Source organism: Haliotis asinina, chromosome 3 (genome assembly GCF_037392515.1).
Source record: "Haliotis asinina isolate JCU_RB_2024 chromosome 3, JCU_Hal_asi_v2, whole genome shotgun sequence".
In the NCBI taxonomy this organism is placed as follows: domain Eukaryota; kingdom Metazoa; phylum Mollusca; class Gastropoda; order Lepetellida; family Haliotidae; genus Haliotis; species Haliotis asinina.
The window spans coordinates 70,027,409-70,054,359 of NC_090282.1; the positions used below are offsets into that span (position 1 = coordinate 70,027,409).

The following is a 26,951-nucleotide window of genomic DNA, read 5'->3' on the forward strand; positions in this document are numbered from 1 at the left end:
TGATAGGGCATTTTAGAAATATGGCCAGTCACAAGAAAGTAAGATTCTTTATGGATGATAACTTCTTTTATTGTACTTGATGCGTCGTTTCAGTATGGATTCATATACCGTTGTCAAACAAAATCATATACACTAGAAGAAGTTGTTATCCATAAAGAACGTATACAGAGATGTGGGTTTTGTAAATACATGTTCTCTGAATTTGTGTTCGATCAAATAAAAAATCATCTCAGTAGAGATTGTGAACTACTGCTTGGCTGGAAACTGTCATTCGTCCAAGTACAGAGTTTGCACCAGTTTCAGATAGATCCATGATGCAGTTTGTTTGCAACCCACAGACATAAAAAACATGTCATTTGTACAAGTATCACACCTGCCTAATTACATAATGTGCAGACAGGACTCGGGTGCACGAGTCATAAATCAATTTGTTTTGTTTATGGCGTCTAGCCTGAAAGGTGTTAAGTTCAAATTGCATGTCGGAAATGATTGAAGCTGTGTATTTCATATTGTCATGAGCAGCAGACAAACAGGCAGACATATAGGTGTCAATAAACCAGACATTGAGCTTTCTCTGTGGTAGAGGCTGCTTTCCACAACTAGCCGTTTTTATGTAACGAATAGATTATTTACTTGTTTGTGTACACAACCAAGATTAGACTACTGCTCACGACCTCATACTCCGGGCATGCATACTGTTTTAAGCTATTCACTGCGCAGGAGTTATGGGCGCAGCGTAGCACAGCTGCTGAAACCACGTTTTCTCCCAGCGCTGGGGAAATTTAGTGAGTCGTTTGAACTCCGATTTCGCGGCATTTTTCTTCATCGCGTTTTTTTCAACTTCATAGTTTGAATTGGCATTTTTGATGATTTGTTTCGGTAAGTGCATAACAAAAGGTATCAGAATGTGCAAAGTTGTGTTTTACGTTTCACGTGACCTTTAAGGATAACAACTGCTTATATTGTACTTGATGCGTCGTTTCATTTTGGATTCATATACCGTTGTCACACTAAATCATGATTATACACTAGAAGAAGTCGTTATCCATAAAGAATGTGTATAGAGATGTTGGGTTTTGTAAATACATGTTCTCTGAATTTGCGTTCGATCAAATAAAAAAATCTCAGTAGAGATGGTGAACCACTGCGTGGCTGGAAACTGTCATTCGTCCAAGTACAGAGCAGGACTTGAAACTGACAAGAGTTTGCACCAGTTTCCGTCAGATCCAGGCATCCGAGAAAAATGGTTGTAGTTTGTTTGCAACCCACACACATAAAAACATGTCATGTGTACAAGTATCACACCTGCCTAATTACATAATGTGGCAGAGACAAGACTCGGGTGCACGAGTCATAAATCAATTTATTTTTTTATGGCGTATAGCCTGGTAGGTGTTAAGTTCAAATTGCACGTGGTCAATGATTGAAGCTGTGCATTGCATATTGTCTTTAGTGAGTCGTTTGAACTCCGATTTCGCGGGATTTTTTTTCTATCTCGTTGTTTTTCAACTTTATAGGTTGAATTTGGCATTTTTGATGATTTGTTTCGGTAAGTGCATACCGAAAGGTACCAGAATCTGCAAAGTTGTGGTATACGTTGCATGTGACCTTTAAGGATCAACTCGGCAAATCGGTATTCAAGGAGGGACCATCTGTACAACGACCGCATCAAGTTTATCGGCAGTCCTGTCAGATGAACCACCATGCAGCTGCCTCCGCTTGGATGAACTTGTCTGACCTGTAAAGTGAACCCAAAGGCTCTCCCTTTGTTGTTCAGTAGTGGTCACATTCATCTCGAAGCAGTGGACAGTTATATAAAATAGAACATTTGACTTGCCTAAACTCATGTTTGGGAAGACCTGGTGTCATTTTTGTGGTGGTTTGTGGTCATGTACATGTACTCAGGTCGCAGATCAGTTGAAGTTAAGGAATGTTGGGTACGAAAAGTCCCTTGATGGGTGGCCGTTTTTGGCACCTTGACTCCTGAGAGTTTGGAGGACTTCAGTAGTGTACAACACATACGAAAATGGGTACCCGATGAAATATGTCGTGAGACTATTAACCTTAACAGCCAGCTTGGATTATCAGGGATGATCATGATGTTATGCACTTTGAGCAGGATGTCTAGGATGAAAAAGGCGCGTTATAAATTTTCTGATTATTATTATTATTACCAAAGTTCAAAGATTGATAATTCACAAAACTATTTCCATGTACTATTGTAGGCGATTGTATGAAACATAGTTATGTTCATGAATCACAATGAAATTGCGATACCAGATGCTCTCCCGAGAAAGGTGAATATTTCATGTTTTATCGGTGGCCCTTACAAAGGTTGGTCATACGTACCTTTGAGAGACTCCACCCCCCTCCCCGAAAAACAGGAACATAGACTACAGATAACAACAGAGTTCAAAGTACAATTCTTTGTGTACACTGTAAGCACACGACCCATCCGGACTCTGCTGTCAAAACGAGACACAAGGAAGTGTATTTGGGTGGTGCGTGTATACAAATATATTCACGAATATTCTGCGTCAACTGGTCAGAAGCATGGCATTCTCATACAATTTCCTGTTTGGAATTGTGTGCCTTCTTCCCCAGGTGGCTGCACAAGGTAAGCGTGATGTGATTTATGTAACAGGTTTGAAAATCTTGAAAATAAAACCACCAATCGCTCTTTTCATAATGAATATGCCCCATATCTATATAAAAACAAGAAATGTCTCCTTGCACCTGTATACCTGTACCTGTCGATTTCGATGTGTTTTCACTGGCCAAATGCCCTCCATTTGTTGCTAATTGCTTGCATTAATTAGTGAATGAGCCAAACAGTATTACCTGTTAAAAAATGTACGGTAGTTTAATATGTAGTCATAGTGCGTCAGAGAAGATGTGCGCATATTTGAGGTTTTACTGTGCTATATTTGCTCAGAGAATATATCCAATTCAGAGAGAATTGTTTAGCAAATCCGTTTAATTCTCGTCCATGTGGTTAAATAAGCTTGAGACAGATATATATCCCACACATATATATGTGCTACTCACTGAACACTGGTACACACGATTTTGTGCTTACCATCTTCAGTCTCTGTCAGTTGAACTTGACACATCTCGATAGCAATAAAATCCTTTTGTTGAATTATTATTGGGTTGAAATCGTGAGGCTACAGGAAAACGTTTTGTAAGAAAAGAATAAGATCAACACATTTACATCTGTCATATGAAGTACTTATCAGCAGCTCAGGTTATGGAATAAACGAAGATACAGAAGCTACATGTTACTCACACTACAACATTCATACCTGTCCCATAGTTCAAAGGAAAACAATGTTACTTCCTTGACTGCCATTCAAGAATATGACTATTTATAAGGATATACAACTTCCTTATTCTTTATGGGCGACCTTTCGATATGGATTCTAATGTCGATGTCTAGCAAGTGATACTTGAGAAGTAATTTGGGCGACATCTACCTATCTCTCCATCTGTCTGTCTGTCTGTCTGTCTGTCTGATACATAGATGTTTGAACAAGAGATGAGGGGTGATGCTTGTTTATACAATAGAAGATGTTGTTAACACAGATTGTATATGTTGATGGAAGCCAGTAAGGATTATATGGGATTAAGGATGCCGATTGGCAGCCAGTAGGGAGCGATGTACATGGGCGTTAACACAGATGATATGGTACTTTGAGGTGTTCCATGTGACGTTGTCCATATGAAAACAATGTTGCATGTTATGAGGCAGTGATTTTCATTGTAAAATAGTGAGTGATTGTGTTACATAATGATTGTTGTTCTTGGTAAAGACTGGTTTGGAGGCTTCTTGAGTATACAGAATATCCCAGCGTATTGCAGAAACATCCAGAACAGAACATTTTCAAACGGACACGAAGAACCACGTCACCTTACGAATCCACATGTGTCTGACCTTTGGGACCGCGTGTAACGGGGATTAGATTCAATCTCCACTTGTATCCACGAAGTAAAGGTCATATATACACTGACAGAATTTATGAAACGTTTGGTGACAACATACGTCCTTTGTGTCCTGATCAGAAATTACGCCATCATTGGTTACAAAATGCTTGTCTTCACTTTGGAAAGAGGTAGAAATGTGACGGCACCTAATCAGGTGAATACGAGTGATATTTAATTACGTCAGTAGGAAGGTCATGCGAGATGGTTTTGTAAAGGTACACTTGTTCAGGTAGAATAGCACTGCAGTGCAATCCCACAGCCACCATCTTGACAGCTAACAGAACTCATAATGCAAGATTTTAGTCCAAGACTTAGAGCTGCGATACCAATACTGATGGTCTCATATCATTAAGAAAACTTTGGATGTTTTGTTTCACACAATTTAAATTTTCACGAGAGACACACACCTGGGGCATTTCCAGTGAGGGTTCCGAAGTCTCAAACTACGTCGAGATGAAAAGTTAGGTTCAGTTCATGCCTCATTATATTCCCGTATATACCCAAGGTATTGGCTATGTGACGTGTGGCGTATTGGCGATCATCTAAAATGGTACATATCTATTCATCATTTACTCTAGTCGCCCGAGCTATGAATGTTTTTCTTGGCTTTCTTTTCCATGTCACCCGTGAGCTCTTTAATCAAAATACTTCCGACCCGTGAAGAGGCGGATTCAGTAGCCCACGTTTGTCTAAAGGTTACCTCTACACCCGTTTATAATCCAAAGGACATAAACTGGCATTGTATGCTAGCCACATAAAGAAATTGTGCATTGTCAAATATTATCCCAGACGATAAGTGCGATTAAAATGTCAAAGGTACCTATAACCTTTAATGGAGGGATCATGAGACCATAACAAGTCTGGAGAATTTCGGTTGAAAAGTCAATGACAATGACGTCACGAGTCCACAAGCGGGGCAGGGGTAAAATGAACATGTCACAAGCTCAATAACAGGTATGTCCACCATCGGCATTGAGAACAGCAGTCCATCGACGACGCACAGAGCCTATCAAACGTGCAAGGAAGGCTTGTCGGATGTCACGCCAGATACTCTCAAGTTCTGTTGCAAGGTCAAGGACGTTATCTGGCGGATGAGGATGACGGCGTAGACATCGATCCATCTCGTCCCAAACATGATCAATCGGGGAGAGATCCGGTGAATTTGCAGGCCAAGTCAGAAAGTCAAGGTTGTGGTGTTGCACGTAATCTGTAGCAACCCTTGCTGTAAGAGAGAGGGCATTGTCCTGTTGGAATGTTAAATAAGGGCCATGACGTTGCTAAAAAGGAATTGCCATAGGTCGAAGAATCTGATCCCTGTAGCCCACGTTACGTTGACCTAAACAGTCACCAAAGGAGTTCTTTGGCGTCCTGCTATTCCACCCACCCCAAATCATCACGGAAGCACAACTAAAACGATTCCTCTCTAAGACACAGGTCTGTGCATAACGTTCTACCAAGCGTCTATAGGCACGTTGACGTCCATCACTATGGACTCTTCTGTCAAAAACAACATTTCTCCACCAAAACAAGCTTTTGAGGTTCTTTTAAGGTGGCCGATCAATGACGTCATTTGTGTTCTTGTACCGTCTCACCAGTTCAGAAATGATGTTCCAGTGGCAGTGGAATTGTGCAGATACTTGTCGTGGAGACATACCCCCATGGACCATCCCAATGGACTCATGATGTTGTACAGACGTTAGCCTTGGCATGCAATGCGTTTAATTTTGGTTATTTTGGTTGGTTACGATCGCAAGAGCAGGGCTTGAGCTTCCCTAAGTGATAGTATTGTGTGGCATTCGTTTGCTCTGTTACCCTTTCCCGGAATGCACGTGCAACAACGTCTCAAGGACAAAACCACTGACGTAACGGAATGTGGCACGTGCATGCATGTTGGATACATGTCACTTATCTCTGAGTTTAAATCCTTATGTGTCTACCCAGGTTTGGCAAATTTAGATTTTAAAAGTTTTGTATGCATAGTTTCTCTATGTGCCTAGTATAAGTAATGCATATGACACCTACAGAGAGGGGCGTTAGAGACATTAACGGTTAACGTATTAATCTGGTAGTGAATTACTTGTATGCATTCAAGAATACATCTTTTCATAACATGCATTTTGTTTAATGTTTAGCATTCTGGATACTGCGATTGTGATAATTCCATTCCTACTCAAACAACTCTGTTGCAGTTCAGGGGTTACAATGTATCAGTAAGATCTATAAACAGATACGTTTAAACAGGGCCACTGTATGAAACAGAACCTAAACCGGCCTGTATTCAACTTCAACCGACCGTGTATGTTACAAGGCTGGTCACACTGACATGACATGTTTATTTTTCTTTCATGTCATGTCGTATCATTTTACGCATCTGTTTGAGGAGACGTTAGACACTTTAGGATTTAGCGAATTACCGTGCAAGCGTGTGAAGGAGGACACCACTGTAAAGGTACAAGAGTACATTCACGTCAACGGGCATGTACGAGTAGATTTTCACGGCTCTAAGAATTCAAATGACGCTTCTTTGAATCAAGCCGATTTAGCAATTGCTTATCTGTAACGTTTTGCCCATAGTATTCTGCAGCCACGCTAAAAAGACTTTACTCTTAAAATGCAAGAACGGTCCAAATAACCCATACCAAAGATTCATGGTTGCGAAAATACGACTATGCGATGGGACAGCCTAGTGGCTAAAGCGTTCGTTCGTCACGCCGAAAACCCAGGTTCTATTCCCCTCGTATAATGTCAACACTGACTAAAATTCCTATTTACTTTTGCGTTGTATACATTTTCCATTTTCCCAACCCATAGGGTATTTATGCATTAAGTTTTTTAATCACATGTTTAAAGCTATTTTTTGGTAAGGCATGCTTACGATTCAGTTTGTTGTTTCTCTGTTGTTAAACGCAGCACTCAGCAATATTCTAGATAGAGTGAACGACGGTTATCACGAACTCAGTGGGACAACTTATTTTCGCTAGTAGTACCCGTAGTTCGTGCAGAGAATTTCCACGAAAGTATGCAGCAAATGTCCCGAAGTGAAACACAGCTTATCATGTCCCTCAGTTTGTTATAAACGTGTCCGTAAAAACCGTATTTTACCATACAATGTTCTGAAAATAATGCACCAGACAATTCGATGTTTGACACCGGAGATCTTGGCAGCAAGGATGCGAGGACACGCATCGAACAAGTCAGCGAGCCTGACTCTTCCGACAAGCACGGAATCCTGGAGACTAATTCTTCCCTGAATTTAAACTTTGGCAATATTGGTTACAATCAAGAGCCGATCAAATGGGTAGCCCGAAAATAATAACTACGTCAGTTGATATGGGTTTCACACACTGTCACCACATGATAAACTTTACAAGTAGATTATATGATTCATTCGGGAAACACAACAAATTGTTTAACAAGATTTTAAAATGAAAAAATGAGTAGGTTGTATACACGTGCAAAGTACAACGCAATTGATATCGTTGTAGCCAAGTAGCAATTACGTTTCACCGATGTTTCCATTGTAGCCAAGTAGCAATTACGTTTCACCGATGTTTCCATCTGAGGTGGGGCGTGGCCTTATTGTTTAAAGCAGCCATCGTCAAGTTGAAGACCCGTTTCGATTCTCCACATGGGTACAATGTGCGAAGAACATTTGTGGTCTGATATTGCTGGAATATTGCGAAAAGAAATGTATTCATTTATTCACTCACTCCTGGTGAGGTAGAACTGAAAGTTTCTTGTGAAACTGCCTAATCTATTTCATGTGTATATGACACATGATGATCTTGTTTAGTATTAATCAGCAACACATGCATGTTGTACGAGTAGACTAACAGGATCGGGTGGTCATGCAGTGGCTGCAGTGGCTGACAAACGCCATCAAACCCCAGTTGAGTCGATAGATGCTTATACTGTTGATGACTAGTTGTGTGGTCCATACTCGACTAACTACACACCATGGTCAATGTATCCCACTTACAAACGACGTACATTGCTATGTACCCCGCTGCCAATGGCAACTCATTCGGTATTTCGTGGTAGTACTTCTTTAACTCTGAATTTGGTTTTCTTCTGTCGTCTGCAAAATCTAGCGGGGACTACGAAAAGATCTGCCTCGCATTCTAATGAATAAATAGTAAGAAGTTGAATTACATCGCGGCGATTTTACAAATACAATACTTGCGGGGAAAACAACAAAATGCAAGGTTCGAATCGTTTGATTCACACAGGTTTGCTGAAGTGTACGGTCGTATACCCAGGCTTCAAGCAGTTTACAATTAACACTGAGGTGTTTGGTAAGAATACGTTGTTTACTGGTAACGTGGGGGTATATTGGTTGATGTACCCTCGTCAAGTAAACACATTGATTACACAACAGTCTCATTTCCTATTGACTTGGTTCAGTCCTATTGCGCAAACACGCCGCACTGCGTTCGCTATTCTATTCTTCGCCATAAAATATAGACAAAACGGTGTTACTAGACTTCAAATAATTCATTTGTAAATACCATCTTCTGTTTCAACAAGGAATTGCAATTTATTGTAACCGGAGTTGTTAATGCGCTCCATATTCACTTTCACCCGAGAATTCGGATCTGCTGAATAGAATGATGAGTCTCATATTTCGGTACGTCCTTCGGGCTCAGGGAACATAAATAAACATCGACGGTACACCAACCTATGTCTCCCCCGTGGCCAGTGAGCAACTTAAAATGTCAACGATGTCAGCGGCCTGGCCACCGGGTCCCGTCAGTTGAATCATACGACAAGCAGGAGTCCCTGAAGACCAATTCTAACAAGGATCATTGAAAAGGTGACCAGTGACTCAATGAAAACCTGATTATAATCAAAGCATCATTCCAACTGTGTGAGGTTTTTGCAGAATCTTTGTTCCAGTAATAAAAAAAAAGTTGTTAAAGAAACTGTCATTAAAATATTGACACAGCTTACTGTTTATTACGAGGGATGAGTGCCGAGAAAGGCACATTAAGTATGTTGTGATTATCAGTTTTCGAACTGACTGTAATTCATCGGTTCGCTTTTCAGCCAAATGGACTATATATGTAAGAAAAACACCGACATGATGTGATAGAGACTGATTTTTGGCTGCTGATGGTGTAATAATGAATGTTATCAAACTTGGCAAAGAGCACTTTCAACCAAAAGATTTTGCAACAAATATTTTAGACATATATCTAGTTTCTCAAAATAGTCTTGCTTCCAAATCCAGTGCAATGCCCATACTTGGGTTAACCTCAGTTGACCAAATGTTGGAACTGTCTCATTGGCTTTATAGTTATTATGTGTCATGAGATCGTTCATATAAAGCAGTCTGTAGGTGATTAAAAGACGTCTACTGTTGAGTCCAAGCATTGTCTTTTATGTTATCCATTGTTTTCACACGCTTTGAGTTCTTGAATTGAACGTTTGTTATGTTGTGTTTGTATATCATGACCATGTGATTGCTGAAATTCAAATAAAGATAATGAATCTCTTGACAGGTGATCCTGAACTGACTATACTAGTTGGAAACTGGAATCCTGGGCAAATATTTCAGGTCAAGTTACCAGCATCCACCATACAAAGTGTCGTCGTAAGCAACCGCCCTGTGGCCATGGACTTCGACCCTGTAGGGAATACAATGTACTGGATGTTCAACTCAAGCAGATTAGTGCCACAGATCTCACCACAATGGCATCACGGATCATCTTGTCTTTGAATTCAAGTATGTTCTATCTAGTCATATTTAAATATCAAGAGAAAACACATTCATATGAATTAAAATGTTCAGTGCTGTTTTGCCGTTTTCGCCAATTGAGTCTGTATTAGGTGATAGTTGAGAATCTGTTGTAAACATACTACAGTGCCCATAGTTATATATGTATGTTTGTAACAGGTGCGGTTCCTGATGGGATCTGCGTCGATTCAGCTGCAAGAATGATATTTTTCACGGACGCTGGAAATGATATAATCGCTGTCATGGGCATGAATAGCACTTACCACGAAATCATCCTCACTGAGGATCTTCACGAACCCAGGGACATTGTTGTTGATGAGGCAAGAAGGTAGGTTACAATGTCTTGTTATTTCCAATCGTCTTGTAAAGCAACAGAAATAAATGTAACATTTACATGTATTATTTCCAGGAAGATGTACTGGACAGACTGGGGAGCAAGCCCTCATATTTCAACAGCTGATTATGACGGAAGTAACATCAGAAAGATAGTCACAACCGGTCTGGGGTGGCCAAATGGGCTAACAATTGATAAGGAAAGTTAGTTCTACTTTTATTCACTATGCAGCTGATGTGTTTCTAATTAATGTGTTTAATGGTCACATGCCACGTAAAACACAACTTTGCACATTCTGATACCTTTCGGTATGCGCGTACCGAAACAAATCATACAAAAATGCCAATTCAACATATAATGTTGAAAAAAACCGCGATGAATAAAAGTTTTCAAACGATTAACTAATTTTTACCCAGTGCTGGGGAAAAAGTGGTTTCAACAGCTATGCTGCGCTGCACGCATAACGCATGCGCAGTGAGTAGGTTCGCGGAGCGTGAAGCATGATGCCTGCCCCTTAGTCTGAGGTCGTGAGCAGCAGTCTAATATTGATTGTGTACACAAACAAGTAAATATTCTACTCGTTATGTGTTGACTGTGATAAGCAGACACTGTGGCAGAGAAAACTCAATGTTCTTTTTGACACCTGCCTGGCTGTCCGCTAGAGACAAAATATTTTGCACAACTTCAGTTACTGACCATGTGCAATTTGAAAGTAACATCTATCGGGCCTGTTTGCCACAAACAAAGTGCCGGCTAAACGTTTCGACAAATGAACCGGTGTCCAACGACAAGGCATCGTTACACAAGAGTGCACACCCACACGACCAAATTGGGTTCGGTATCGCGGATGCTTCCGAGGGAGGTAAACCCAAGTACAAAATATTGTATTTTGATATGCGATTACACGCTTATAATTTTGTTTATTTGGGTTTTTTTCCACAATCACCAGTGCATTTTATATACCATGAACAAGTGATAACTGTGTTTTAATTATGTTTTAATTTTTGGTTTCATGTGACATTTAAGCTCAACATGAAATGTTTATTATCCAATAAATTCACAAACACAATCCAACACCCTTTAAGCGGATGTGCTTCCTTGGCACAAATAGCATATCATATCATGTTGGTTTGTTTCGTTGGTGCTATATATTACTACACCCGCCTTGTCCTGTCTGTGGCTTTGTCTCAGAAGTACGGTACATAACATGTTCTGGTCAGTGACTGGATAGATTCAAGAAAAAGATGCTAAATTTGCGGACCTCTTCTTTGAAGGGTCTCGCTTGCATACCAATTACACTGTCATCAGACTCCATATTAATATCCATGCCATTTGTACGCCTCCTGATCTTTTGATCAAAGGTGTGCCTGGATTCTTGACTGGGGGCACAACACATCGTAAACTGAAGGCTGGGATATTGGGGAGGCTTCATATTCTTTGTTCTTGTTGGCTTTGAGTAGGCGACTATTCCCCGGAGAAGTCCACTTCGCTGTCTTGGTTGCTTGCAGAGGAGCCCTGAGCTGATGATGATCCTTATCACACTGACTGTGCAAGGATCATTCGAATCCTCTGTACAATATTTGATAATAATAATTTAATATCTGTAAAACATAATGACGGAACTCATCTCCTGTTTGCACCGACTTTACGTGCAGTGGGATGCGCAATCACTGATCAGCTGTTCACGTTTCTCTTTCCACGTCAGATGGAATTCTGTACTGGTGCGACGCCAAGACTCACAAGGTAGAGTCCGTGTATGTGGATGGAACACAGAGAAAAGTACTGCTGTCTGAACCTGGTGCTCACTACTTTGGTATTTCATACCATGATGGAGCACTCTACTTCACTGACTGGAGGAGAAGGTAAAAAAAGCAGTTTGCATCAACGATTTTGGAGTATTAGCATTAGGAAAACCGTTATATGTTCTTTCACAATCAGCTTTGCTACCAAAGAGAATAAATATCATCATAAAGTATTAACATTGAATAGGGTACATAAACTTGTTTCCCTTAATGTTGGCGTTTCTTTCCCACAGAGCAGTCCTCAATATGCCTGCAACAGGAGGTAACGTTGGCGCAATTAACACAGTTTCTTTCACACAGCTTGCTGGAATCCATGTCTTTTCTAACAGAAATTTCACAGGTAATACTCTCTTTGGCTTTTTGGAATTATTGTACATGTGAATTTTGATATGAAGTTTCAAAGCATGCAAGTCATTACAAATGTCAAATCATGTTCCATCGAACAGCAAAACCAACACTGATATTATCATTCCACATACATTGATATGGAATCACTACAAACACCATGGTTATTTATTAACTTTGAGGGGGATTTGGATGGCTGAGGGGAGTGCTGAGGTAACAGGTAAGCTTTTTAAAACTGTTTTATCTTGTTGTTGTTGCATTTTGAGGTGTGGGGTACGTGTCTTCTTGTTGAGTGAAACATTCACTATGGTACTATGGTAGGTGTTTTCATACAGGAGAGTTCACACAACCGAGTATTTTCGTTTGTTCAACAAAGCCATTGGAGTAAGTTAAGTTATTGCACGATCGTCGATCTTCACCGCCGGATGAAGGTCAGTCTGTGTGTGTTGATCCATAACGTTCTAAGGCAACATTTGTGTCATCGTAATGCGTATGACGTATGACAAAAACGTAGGGTGCGTTGAAAAGCAATGCAATTCGCCCAGCAACTTCAGATACTTTGGTCAAAGTAACAAGTAACGTCGCATGTGTTAGGTCCATCGACGTACATCGAGGTGTGTTCAGTTTTTCGCCGCACTGAGCAATATTCCAGCTTTATGGTTGGGGTTTGTAAATAATCGAGACTGGGCCAGTGTTCAACAGATCTGTACATCGAGGTAACTTAGTACAACCTGAAATCATTATTTTATAAGGATTTATTTTGTGCTATGTTTATTGTACTACGGAATGTAGGTGAGCATACTGAGATTGGTTTATGGTTACTTGTATTTTGGTGGATTTGTTTCAAAAGAAGCATCAGAAGGACTCTTTTAAATACCATCCTCTTAACTACCATCCTCTTTATAAAGGCTTTGACGTCATCCCACGTCTCAGAAACTACTTCACAAATGCTGTGAAGTATAAATGATGGCTAAACAATTTTATTAAATTTCAGCGGCGGTAGCACGTATTTGTACATGGTAAGTTAACAGTGCCTCAAAGCTGAATGTCTGTTACAGGATGTCCTTCGGGTCAGTACGGAGAGGACTGTAGGGATTGTGGAAACTGTAGGGAAAGGTCTGTATGTGAAAAGACCAGTGGCTTTTGTATCGGTGGATGTGACCCTGGTTACCAAGGGAAGAAGTGCTTGCAAGGTAGAAACTTTTATAATAATTTTGATTTTCCAAGAAAACCTGCCATTCAGTGGATATTTACCGAGGTGGAACAGAATGAAAAACCCAAGAGGTCCAAAACTCAAATTAATTATATCCATAGCCAGAATAATTTTGATACTCACAACACGTGTTCCATGTTTACAAATATATACATGTGGCTCTACATTCATCATGACACAATGTTCCACTAACTTTAATTCAGTTAACCAGTGGAGTTTTTAAGATATCTTGTCATTTACCTTTCATTTTGGGAGATTGCAGATGAAGGACAGTATCCCAGCAAGTAGCATCATAATACTACCTATTTCAACTATAGTCTTAATTCTGCTAATTAATTTATTTTCCATTGTTTAATGTTCAAGTGTTTTTTTGTTTGTTTGTTTGTTTGTTTTTTCAAATGAATTAAAATGTACCTACACGCGTCACATAGTTATATCAACTTACTAACTTTATTTAAACCCATTTACATTACATCGTTATCAAATTAGCACGGCCATGGAAGAAAGTACAGTTTGGGACAATTGACGAGGGTATTTTCATAAGCTCAAACTGCTTGATTGGCTTTAGTATGGAAGTTAAATACAAGCAAGCAGCATGACATATACTTCAACTTATAAATTACATCGAAATGAAAACGTGTTCGCGGGACCTCGACCACGCTTTACAGTGTAGCAGTGTCTTTTTCGTTTGTAAACTAGTTCATCACCACCCATCAGGCAATATCCATGTTCTCCAAACTTTGAAATGTTTTGAGGAGTTTCTATATTTTGCGTTGTGTTCGTACACGAAGGTAGCTGACGAATACCACGCTTCAAAACTAAACCTGAGGATTATATTGGGGGAAAGAAAAGAAAAGAAAAGAGACTCGCGAAGGGAGGTTTATCTGAAAAGGCATCCAGTTGATGAGCACAGATTTGGATGAACTCTACCCAGACCCAAACACAATAAATCTTTAGCGTCGAATTGATAGGCCAGATCTTTGAAATTGAAGCCATTCGAATGAGCTCGTTAGTGTGGCGGGCAAACTGAAGGTTTGCAAAACTCATTCATTTTCCTTTTCAAAATGTCTTGCTTCGTATGCCTATCTTTGGAACAACAAACCAGTCGTACATCCAGAAACTGCGGTTTATAAAGTGCTAGTATTTCCAGAGGAGACGTGTCTGTACCAGTAACTTGGGGCGTGGCTACATAGTTTTACACATTGTATATTATGCTCGTTCTTTGTACGACTGTCATGACACAGATGAAATGAGTTACCATGTTAAGTTACATCGACAATACTTCAACCACACAAGAACGACAGAAAATCATGCATTATCATAAATATATCTACACCATAAACGTTGTCATGTATGAACAGTAAACTAACTAGATTATATTTAAACATGTTTATATCCTTTTAAAATACTAAGTCATTCTTCAACGACTCATTATTAAAAGCGGGGCACGGATCGCCAGGAACACAATTTAGGCTACAATATGGGCGTTTGTAGGGACTTACAATACTTCTGTTTCTTTACTGTTCACCAGTATGATTTGCATCTTTCCCATTTGGCTGTGAAATGTACTCAAGTTAAGCCATCAACCAAAATTCACTAATGTAATGCAAAAAAAAACAACAGTGGAGGGTATAACATTCCTTCAAATAATGCTTTTACGGTGACCAATATCTTTAAAATGCCTCAACCCCTTTGTGGATACATACACAAACTGTCGTTTATTATATACAATCAATTTATAGGGAACCAAATGAGTATGTATCTCAAAAGATATCAATGAGACCAATTTGCTCTGACAAAACAATAAGAAAAGAATAACTAATAATTTATAATAAGTAATAGTTAAAAGATCCCACTCAGATGATTTCTTGATATATGATCTCTTTAGAAGGCAATTTTGATGCAGTCAAGCAGGACATGCTTGACCGTAATTCTTTCATCACAAGGGATCGAAAATAGAGGGTTCTCATCCTTTAGTAAATATTCATCAGTATGTTGTGAATGGCACAGGGGATATCGTCTTAATGCGCCTTCAAATCTGGACTGACAACACCTACAACAAGTAGGTGAAACGGTAGTTGGTTTCACTGGATGTCATGAATTAGAATCTACTTGGGTGTTGACGACTTTCGCATCAGATCATGGATTTATAGATCTAATCGGTGTATGGAAGGGGAAGTGGCGTCAAAGATTTGTTGAGAGCTGCTTTGGCTGCAGCACTACCATTCTGTTTCTAACGACTCAAACATAACTTACCGAACAAAAGACGATGTCGTATTTGCCAGTGGCAAGGGTGTTCTGTAATCCGATGATGTCGAGCAAAACTGGATGGTGAAACGAATCAATGTTAGAATTCTGGAGACAGAAGGTTTTTTTCTGAAAACATAATGTATTCCCAATGTTCAGACTGCTTGCTTACATTACTCTGCTTCCCTCTCCCTAAGTTTTCTCAGTGGCCCTTCATGTCAGTTTATCGTTGCATTGTGGTCAGTTTGTTCTCCGGGAACCTACGGCGAAGGATGTGCGTTGACGTGCGGCAATTGTACAAGAGCAACGTGCAACCACGTCAATGGTACCTGTCCACTGGGTTGTATCGCCGGGAGCACTGGACACGACTGTAAATCAGGTTTGCGCATTCTGTACGAGAGCTAACTGAAACACTGAGTTACTTATTAAGCCAACTGAAATATTCATAAACGACCCAATTGTTAACGTTGACACACAAGAGTGAGTGAGTGAGTTTTACGCCGCATTCAGCAATATTCCAGCCATATTGCGGCGCTCTGTAAGTAATCGAGTCTGCACCAGACACTCCAGTGATCAACAACATGAGCATCGATCTGCGGAATTGGGAACCGATGACATGAGTCAACCAAGTCAGCGAGCCTGACCACTCGATCCCGTTAGTGGCCTCTTACGACAAGCATAGTCGCCGTTTATGGTAAGCATGGGTTGCTGAAGACCTGTTCTACCCTGGGACCTTCACGGGTGTGACACACAAGACGATCATGAATATCTATAAAATGAATAATCAAAACTATATTTGTATAAAGAATTTCAGTTACCACATAATAGTTCTCATGCACTTATATAGCACACAGTTTCTTTAGATTGAGAAAACGGTTATTGTACACGTGTTTGACTGTCCACTGTTGCCAGTCTGCCCGACCAATACCTATGGCCCCGGGTGTTGTGGGAAGTGCGCCGGAGGCGTCTCTTGTAACCGGTTGTCAGGTGTATGTCCAGCTGGATGTGAGTCAGGTTGGACAGGGGACAAGTGTGATAGAGGTAAATCACCTGCACAATTCAATCCCGCCATTTTCCCGTGTTCTGTTATCGATTAACAAATAGGTTTATTGACTTTAACGTAACGAGGACATTTCTTTACGTGTTTTTCTAAACTTCGTTGATGTGGATTTTGATTGTTTTTCCTTGTGCTTCTTTTTCTTCAAAATACAATTTTTCTGTTTGCTTTGCTTAATACTCTTTTTTTTGTTAGCCTGTCTTCCAAATACCTACGGCGCATCTTGCGAGTCTTGTGGTCTGTGTGCATCTGGTGTACCATGTGACAAAAGCTCCGGGCTTTGTCCGGCTGGATGTCAAGATGGCTGGACAGGATCCCTGTGCAAAATAAGTAGGTTATCATTTTGCAAACGTCTACTCTGTATTTGGATAGGCTGTTGTATTTTACATGCAATATCACTCATTGTAAAGATCAGCTGACATTGTGCGGCTTACACACTGGATATCGAGACTTGATTAGAATTTATTATCACAAAGCCATACTTGGTCCTCATAGACCATTCTTAATTTTTATGCATGTGACCTTTGACCGATATCAAAACGAGGTTATACCCGCGAAATCTGCGAATCGTGATGGCGACGAAATCTGGAAGCGATCTGACAGCTGTACCGTCTCTCACTTTTTCCTTCGTGGAGACTTATATTCAGATGAACAGCAGAAGTGCCGGTACTTCCCAACTGAACAAAGGATTCAAATATTACAGTGAAGGTTTCATTTTCAATTTGCGAAGTAAGTTTCATTCATCAATTTCCATCTGTAAATGGTAACTATCGCACTGGCTGTCAGTGTCATTATGTCATTGCCGATTTATGACTGAAGATGTTTTTATTTTCACATAACATGTTATCGTATAAATACGGAACACGCGTTAATTATTATGATGTGCAACGCAGAAGCTCTTTTGGGACTTCTTTTAGTTAGATTAATGACATTTACAATGTTTACATGTTACTGTGACCTACATTCAAGCATGTCAATAATCAAGGTCGTAATTGTCAGATCATATTACGTTAAATTCATATAAAATTATTCCAAGTAATTTCTATTTTCTTGTCTTGTATCCTTTTTCACTTGTAATCGTTTTTTTGCAGCATTATGTGATGACACATCTTGTGTAATAACAGCTGGCTGTCACCGTTCCATGAAGAAAAATGAATCGCCACATAAAGTGACTAAGTTGGGTACATGATATTGTCTGGAAACAGTGTGTGTGTGTGTGTGTGTGTGTGTGTGTGTGTGTGTGTGTGTGTGTGTGTGTGTGTGTGTGTGTGAGTGTGAGAGTGAGTGTGTGTGTGTGAGTGTGTGTGTGTGTGTGTGTGAGTGAGAGAATGCATATTTTGTTAAATGTCTCACTTGTGCTTATTAATTGTGATAGCCTAGTTGATTCATTTCATAAAAGTACATGTACTATTAAATGCAGGTCACCTTAGAGATCAGTCCAGTGGTCAGAGTGGTCAGTGCCAGCTGCAACTGTGCTATAGGTCAGAGCCAGTGCTGTGGTCATGTGACAGGTATGTCATGAGCCTATTTCTATCAGGGATGGCAATTTTCCACGGAAATCAGGTCCTCCTGTTTCCTTTCGTGTTCTATGTATAATATTAATATATGTCTGGGTATTTTTAACTCAGGATCTGATTCTGTCATTCCTATTGTTTGAAAATATGTTTTTTCTTCCACAGGTGTTTTATACCTGATGGCCCACTATAAGCAGCAGGATTGAAGTCCATCCCACGGGATGTTGCCAAGACCTCCATGCCACAGACATGGCACATCCCTCGGCTGGATAAAATTGCCGGTATGTCTGTACCAGAGATAAAGGTGTCTGGTTACAAGAATGATGGAGAGGACCGGCCTGTGAAATCAACCCTCTACAACCCCATTAGGTCTGCCCTTGCACTGTTGGAACCGTTTTTGTCATCTCTCAAGTTAAATTATCCTGATTTGTCATTATTAACAACAGTTCCACAGACTGATGAGCCTGAACCACTTCTTGTAAGAACCAATTTTGGACTGTTTCTTAAGGGCAGTACCATCAGCCATCAACAGAAGTTATCTGGGAATTGTCTGATAAACATTGTAGATGGATTTTATCCTGACTTACCCCTTAGTGTTGGGCAGATTGGGGACAACAACTACAGCAATGTGCTGACAGCCAGCCAGACAACCCTGCTAGACTCCCTCAGTGTCAGTCAGGAGGATGCTGTGGAGATAGAGAGAGCCACCAGACTACAGGCACAGGACAAGAAGTGGGTGCGTCTCAGACATCACAGGGTCACAGTTTCCAAAGTTGGAGAAATTTCAAAGCGTAGGAAAGGTAAACACAGAAAAACCTTACTTACATCAGGTTTTCTGTCTTTAGTTTCATTAACAGAAAAGTTTTGACCCAAATCCCCAATGTGTGTAATATTTCAGAACCTGAGAAGTTTGCAGAGAGGCTGAGATCTTCTTCAAGGACCGTCCTCACAGAGGCAATGAGAGAGGGTGTTGCTAATGAACCTGTTGCAGTAGAGACATATGGGAAGGTAAATATTTCCAACTGATTAACTCATATGTGTTAATGGATCAACTAAAGTAATGTGCATGTGTACATGTACTTCAAATTGTATGTTAATATTTCAGATAAGGAGGCTAATATCAACATACATAATAATGAGGTGTACACGTATAGTGGTATTTAAAAATAGTGTGTTGATGTTTCAGGTAAAGGAGGGCAATGTGAATATATATTCCTGTGGGATTGTGATAAGTCCCAGAGCAGCATGGATGGCTGCTTCTCCAGACCGAAAGGTGCTAGACCCCAGGTCCAACCCTCCTTTTGGCCTACTGGAGGTGAAGTGTCCAGACCTGCGGAACAAGGACCTCCATGATCTGCCCTACCTCAGCCGGAAGACAATGGCCAGCTTGCTCTTAAGATAACATCAAACTACTATCATCAGATCCAGATGCAGCTGGCAGTGACTGGTTTGAAGTGGTGTGATTTGTTTGTATGGTCTGAAAGGCAACACCATCTTGAGAGAATCGACTTTTGTCCTGAGAGTTGGCAAAGTGTGAAAGACAAGGCAGATAAATTCTACTTTGATTACATTCTCTCTTAGGGTCTGTATCACTCTGTTACCAGTCATTTCTCTGTCTATTTTAATTACCTATATAATCAGCATTATTCTCAACATCAAGACAGATGAAATTAGATCATGTTTAATGCATTCAGAAAAATACAACAAAGGTAAACCTCTTTCATTGTTTAATTGTGAGGTAAGCATGTCACATATACATAAGACATATTACCTTTTCATTTTGATATTGTAATTTATCCTTTTTGAAACAAAACCTTACAATAGTATGGTATGGGCTAAGGGGAGATAATCACAGTTCCAGGAAATAATTTTGTGCATTTGTACTGAAGCTGTTATGATACATTCGCATATTCGGCGAATTGAACCATAGCCTTTCATGAATTCAGTTCATTATTCAGTCCCCAGTACCAAATATGAATGATTTACATTTGTTTTAATGGAGCATGTTTTACTTGAGCCCTTATGTCTATTTTCAAAGTGAAATATGCAAAAATGTAATATGTACTAGCCTTGCAGAAGTGCAAGTTATGTTGGTTTGCAATTGTTGCACTTAGTACTGTGGACTATGTCAGATCACTGGTTATTACTACAACAGTTAGTATTGGGGTTCCGTATTATTCATTAATCACTTAATCAGGGCTACAGATAAGGAGCGTACAGGCGTAATGTACGCCTAAAACTCAATGACATACGACATAATATAAGATTTCAAGCGTATCATGTATGCACATAAATACCTTTCTATGTCAAACATAAATGAAGTTTAATGAAGTTTAAGATGAAAAGTTGTTTAATATTATAAATAACAAACTATTTCTCCGGCTTGGTGACTCAAAAATATATCAATACTCTTTCAAATGTCTCAGTACACTTCCACTTGCAGCATGAGGGGTAATTACACACACACACCGAAAAGTTTTCTAGAGCCCAGCTTAACTAAATTATTGCATTCATGAATAATAATTTGTTACCAAATAGTTGTGATACATGTCATATTCAGCACTTAGAGTATCCATTGCAATCCTTACTTTTACCATCTTCTGTTTCCATTACAATATACTGACACCTATAAGCCTATAAAATTTAATAGATCTGTATATTCAGAAATTTTACATTTTATGAATATTACATATTTCACCATTTGTCAAAAAAGTTTTCTTATATTACTGCAGCACTGATTCAACGAAATGTAATTATGACATATTTTTAAGGTTTGAAAAAAGATATGTAAAACCACAGCATATCATCTGTAAGTACAAATTTCCGCTGTCACTATAGTTTCATTATGTGCACTGAATCTATTACAGACTGATGAAAACTAACACTGTACATAAATACTCTCTTATAGCATTAATGTAAATATGATGTATATTTTTTTATCTCATAAAAATAAATTGCACATTTCTATTAATGAACATGAACACTCAATCAGTTTTTATTCATTTCTTTTTTATCAATGGTCCTTGAAAACTTGAAGTAATGCAAGCTACAGTCCACAGCTGATTGATGCTGCCCAGCTCTGCAAGAGATATTGTAGAATCAAACAGGTGATTCTCTTTAACTCTTCTGATCAATCTTTCCACATGAATCTTAAGTGATGCAATGGACTGGGTCTCCTCTACTTCACTAGGTGTGAACTGCCCAGAGGAATACAGAAATGGAGGAATGTTAAGACCAACACCTCTCTCACTCAGTATACTGGCAATAGTAAAACCTTTGTCAGTCATAACACTGTCCCCTGGCTCCAGCAAATCTAGAATGCCAGACAATTTTGTTATTTCAACATCTGACATGACACCTGTGTATAGATTAGATACAAAGGTAATAGCACCATTTGGAGCAATGCCAATCAAGCCTTTCAGAGTGCAGGAGCTTTTGTAATGGGAATAAAACATGGAATTTAACACCAAAGCTGAGGGAATTTGGATCCTGAGCTCCGTACAGTCTAAAATGACTCTAGTAGATGGGTATGTTATCTGAAACTCAGGAGGCATGTATCTGTCTACTGTCACTCTGGAGGGCCAGATAGGAATTGATCCTAGAACAAAATACAGAAACTTTGACCAGGTGATAATTTTTCGACTAACAGTCGAAATGTGGCAATTAAAACGAACAGCAAGATCCTGCTCTGGTAAGCCAAGCCTCAGACGTACAAAAAACATGAACATTTCATCAATAAGGGCCATGTTTCTTGGCCTACCTGCAAGAGAAATGGCATTTGCACATGCGTAATACATACTGCACATATTGGAGGCACTTGGCTTTACAAATTCAAAAAACTGTCTGAACAATTTATAAGAACGAAATGATGTGTAGTACTGGATGAGATCATCATTTCCAGCGAATCTTTCTAATCCAAATCTCCCAATGGTGAGCTGTTGTTTTAACAAATCTTTCTCCTTCTCCAGCTCCAGAATTCTTTTTAGAAGAAGCTGTGTATCTGGCAGGCTGACATCTGTCTGGGTCTGAGCTGACAAACTGTCCTCCTCTTCTTCATGGGGGTCACAGTCTAACAGGGAGCTTGTAGGACTGGAAAAATAAAGAATTTTACATACAGTGGAAATCAAGAAATGTGTGTGTGCATGTTAATGTGTTTGCTCATTTCTTAATATCATGAAACACAGACGTCCAATTAATGTTTCTTTCAAAGGAATCAATGATTATGATTATCAATGAGGTGTTGCAGATACTAATCAGATTTAATGCTTTAAAATTAAACAATGCTACTCCAAAAAAACAGACTTTGGTTTGAAGAGCATTTGAACTGAAGTAGAGCTTAAAATAAGAATGCTTTCTTATCTACAAACATGTTTCTAACTTTAAACCGACCTTTCTGATGAATTTGGATTTTTCGGCATAAGTGGATGACGGATGGCTGGTGCTTTCCTCAACTTCATATTTTCCAAGTTCCAAGGAAATATGGATGGCACAGATCCTTGCTCGAGGGTCCTCCTTACTGGTGTGTACTTGTAGTCCTCGGGCCGGAAATGCTTCGAGCATACAACACTCTTCCTTGTTATCTAAATACAAGTGAATTTAAAATAAGCCCATTGCCATTATAAAAATTTATCAAAGCTGTAAAAAGAAGCAAGTCTTTTTTCCGAATGGTTACAATAAATAGTTGTAACCTCGCGCACGCAACACACTTGCTTCTTTGAGTATATAATCATTGTTCTTGCGGTCTATCTGCCACTTTTTTAACTTTTTCAATTACAGCACCACACTGAGCAATCGTTACCATGTGTTGTTAATTAACTTAATTTATCGTTTAGGCACCATGACATGTTGTTAAGGAATAAATATTATTTTTCTGTTGTATGCGCTGCTTGACAGCTGCAGCTCCGATAGATTGATTGCAGTTTGAATTTGGCGCCTCAAATAACTCGAGATTTAATTCAGAAAATTCTGAATGAAAATTATAGCCTACCGTAAAGAAGGGTCCTTCGTCTCGTCGAATAGCAACTTTCCACCTCTTTCGAAGAGCTTCGGGCTTTGGAAACGTGTGAAATGACAGTGAACCGTCGTTTCGTGCGTCGGATGTACACAGAGGTACACAACAATGGTCAGCAGCCATCGTTGCGGGTATAACCTCGTTTTGGAATCGGTCAAAGGTCACATGCATAAATATTAAGAATCGGCTATACTTCACGTCTGTAAATTGCATTTGTCCTGGTCTTTCGCTCTGGGAAGTTGTCTCCCTTGATTCGTCTCCTGACAACTTCTCTCTCACTCAGCTCAGTTAAACAGCAGACGCGTTTATGGCATATGGTACATAATGATACGTGACGGTTTGAAACAGTTACTTTATGCAACAAAGTAATAGCTATTGTTTGACTTAGGTTCAAGAAATCCATGAAACGGACCACCGATCTTTGGAACGATTCGCTGCGGTGTTGTTTACACGTATCAAACCCCGCATTGGTGTCACAGCGTTTGATAATGTTTCCTCTGCTTCTGTACTGAATACTAATAATAAACGATGAACGTTAAAAACATAGATCGATGTATTATGCCAGTGATGGGTTTTTTTCATAGTTTTCACTGGATACTGTTTTGTGCACAAGCCACTTAGACATCTGACGGTAACTTAATGTCAAGGCTGCATTTTGCCCAAAACTGTATAATGAATAGAGTGTTTCATCATGCTAGTTAAACACGATGTTTTCGTTAGAGCTGAAAACCCAGCATAAGGTTTTGCAGTTGGGTCCTCAAAGTTTTCAGCTGCATTTACATGACACCTATTTGCCCCCGGGGTATTTCACCTACCCAGGGCTAATTTACCCACATGGAGAAAGGCAAAAGAACCTGCGTTTACATGGGTTTTGAGACGGGTGGGTATTCATCATTCTCATTTCAATCTGACCATTTACAAGTACAGGTAGACTAATGTTTAGTCTCTGAATATATATAATCTGGATAGTAACAAGCTAACACATATAAATGACAATGAGCCCCAGGGACATTCAGAACCTGAGGAAATCTAGACTTCACTGATGTCTGCATAGGGTGGCCAGGTCGAGTTCACGATGCAAGGCTGATCTCAGACTCTAAGCTTCAAGACTTTGGCAGACAGTGGTGAGGTATTACCACAGACTGCACAGATGATCAGAAAGTGGCTATCCCCGTTGTAATCATCGCAGACCCTGCGTATTCCTGGCTAACGAAACCATAACCACAAAGGGCTTCTGTCAGAGGAACAGTCTTACTTCAATTACAGACTGAGCAGTACACACATAACTATTGAACACACATTTAGCATTCATAAGGGGCGTTGATGTGGATGTGGAGTTTGTGCCAGTACTCACTGTTACCTTGCAGTGAGCACATAAGTCACAGGTTATAAAAACAGCTGCCATCAGTGTTGTGGATAGATAACACCACAGCTTCTCCTGGGATCTTGGATGGGGGGTATTTCTACCTCTGAGTAATCTGAGTCGCCTGGTGGAATCTATATGCAGAAATAAGACATAGTGAGTGCATTAAGGGAAATTAATCTTTTGCAATGTAATATATATGAAAGAGATATATAAAATATACAACATATTTGTCGTTGTTATTTGTTTTGAAGGTCAGACAATGATAGGATAAGATAATGACAGATGTCCCGTTCGTTGCATACATTACTCACCATTATCTCTTTGTGGAACGTCTTCACCCTTTTCATACATTCATATTCATATTCAGGGATCCATTCATACAACTGTCACCACTGTTTGCCATCTCCGTCTAGTGTCTTGTGTTTTGGCTGATAGATGGAAAATTCTAAGTTTACATTTTATACTCATTCAACAATACTATTCCACATTTTATTTAAATTTCAGAACTGAAGAATGACGAAAATGAAGGAAAATCCAATGACACTCATCTTGGTTCGTTTTTTTGTGTTAACTACACTTCATATGGTCCTGTGCTTTGTAAATACCCAGCAATTTTACATTTTAAGCCTACAAAGGTTTCTAATAGTTTCTACAATAAATATGCGGAATATGTACAATCAATCTAACTGGCATGCTGATGTTCGCGTTGTAAGTGATTTAAGATTAACTCCTGAAACTTACACAATTTCCTTGATATGAAGAGTACAAAAACAACCTTGTGGCGTTCGTGTTCAACAAGCCTTCAGAGAAACGTGATCCCTCTGGCCATATTAACTGAATTATTACTTGAAATATTTGTGAAAATAGCATATGATTAGTTTGTAGTCTATACAGCCAAACAAATGTGGCTTTGTAAATATATTTCTATCATATCTTATTTCAGTTATTATTGGAGCTTCCGTTGGGGTTGCCCTGCTGTTGATAGTTGTCATCGTGGTCGTTGTTGCAGTTGTGCTTGTCAGGTGATTACCGTGCACATACCCGGAATACATGGCACGTTGTTAAGGATAACAACTTGTCTGTATTTTTTATTCGACGTTTCAGAGCTAATTCTTGCCCCATCATCAGGTGACGGACTGTCGGATGGTCAGATTCACCTGATGCATCAGCTCTGAAACATCATTTAAAGAATAAAAAGAATCTGTTATTCACTGAAAAACGTCTCCTGTATTCATGTGGTTCGTCCATCTACTAACCGTCTTTCAAGAACTTTGTACTTTGTACCTCACTAACATTACTAGCTTCAAGTTTGACCTTTAAATAGCATTTTCGTCATTTTCATTTTAAAGTGAGACGTTTCAAATTAATAAAGACATGACTTAGAACACGGACCTGCAAATTTAAAACGGGTCTCTCTGTAACACAATCAAGTGACAGAATATGTAAGTTATATGGGTCTCAATGTTGTTGTAGGTGACATGTTATATTGCTTACTTGTTCCTTTCCTGCATTGTCCCAGAAGCCATAAACACCAACAAATACCACGTACATAAAGTGTACACTAACTGAACAGACGCCATGTGCATGGAATGTACACTATCTGAACATTTACCTCGTGTATAGAGGTATAGAGAGTGCACTAACTGAACATATACCACGGCCATACATATAAGTTATATGAGTGTCAAGGTTCCTGTAGATGAGATATTATGTTATTTACTTGTACCCTTCTTGCATTGTCCAAGAAACCCTGACCACCAATTAACCCTGTACATTAGGTGAATAGATACCACGTCTATAGAGAGTACACTGAACAGATAGCACGGACATGGAGTGAACAACCGAATTATTCTTGGATAACACCGTATGTTGCTCCTCTGGTATTGTGCTACTTTATATTATTCTGAATACAATAATTCGTATTATTGTATTATTTCCAGGCGGAGAAGACGTCCTCGTGTCAAGAATACCGGCCCATACGATACACTCCAGATGGTCAACCAAGCCATCTATTCTGTGGCGACAAATGTCCCTTCAGATTTTGCTACTGTCGCCGACGCTCACGCTCTCAACTACACTACACTTAGACGACTAGGGGTCCCCATGGACCAAGACACCGATGGGGAACACGTCTATGCCAGACCATTGTCATTCACTGACAACGGCGAGAGCATAGATTAATCAACACACAGAAACTTATACACTATCCATGCTTGAGATGTGTTTGATATATCCTAGGTTACAAATTCTAATCTTCTACAATTTCTAACCACCATAGTTAACTCTTTCGTTAGACAGATGTTAAGCCTAGAACATTGCTTTTTCTCCTTGTGCGTACTGT

The 26,951-nt window shown here is 39.5% G+C and overlaps 1 pseudogene; it reads left to right on the plus strand.

The window, feature by feature from the left end:
- The first annotated feature begins 2,553 nt into the window (after window positions 1-2,553).
- Window positions 2,554-26,791, plus strand: LOC137278997 (prolow-density lipoprotein receptor-related protein 1-like; annotated as a pseudogene).
- The last annotated feature ends 160 nt before the right edge of the window (window positions 26,792-26,951 follow it).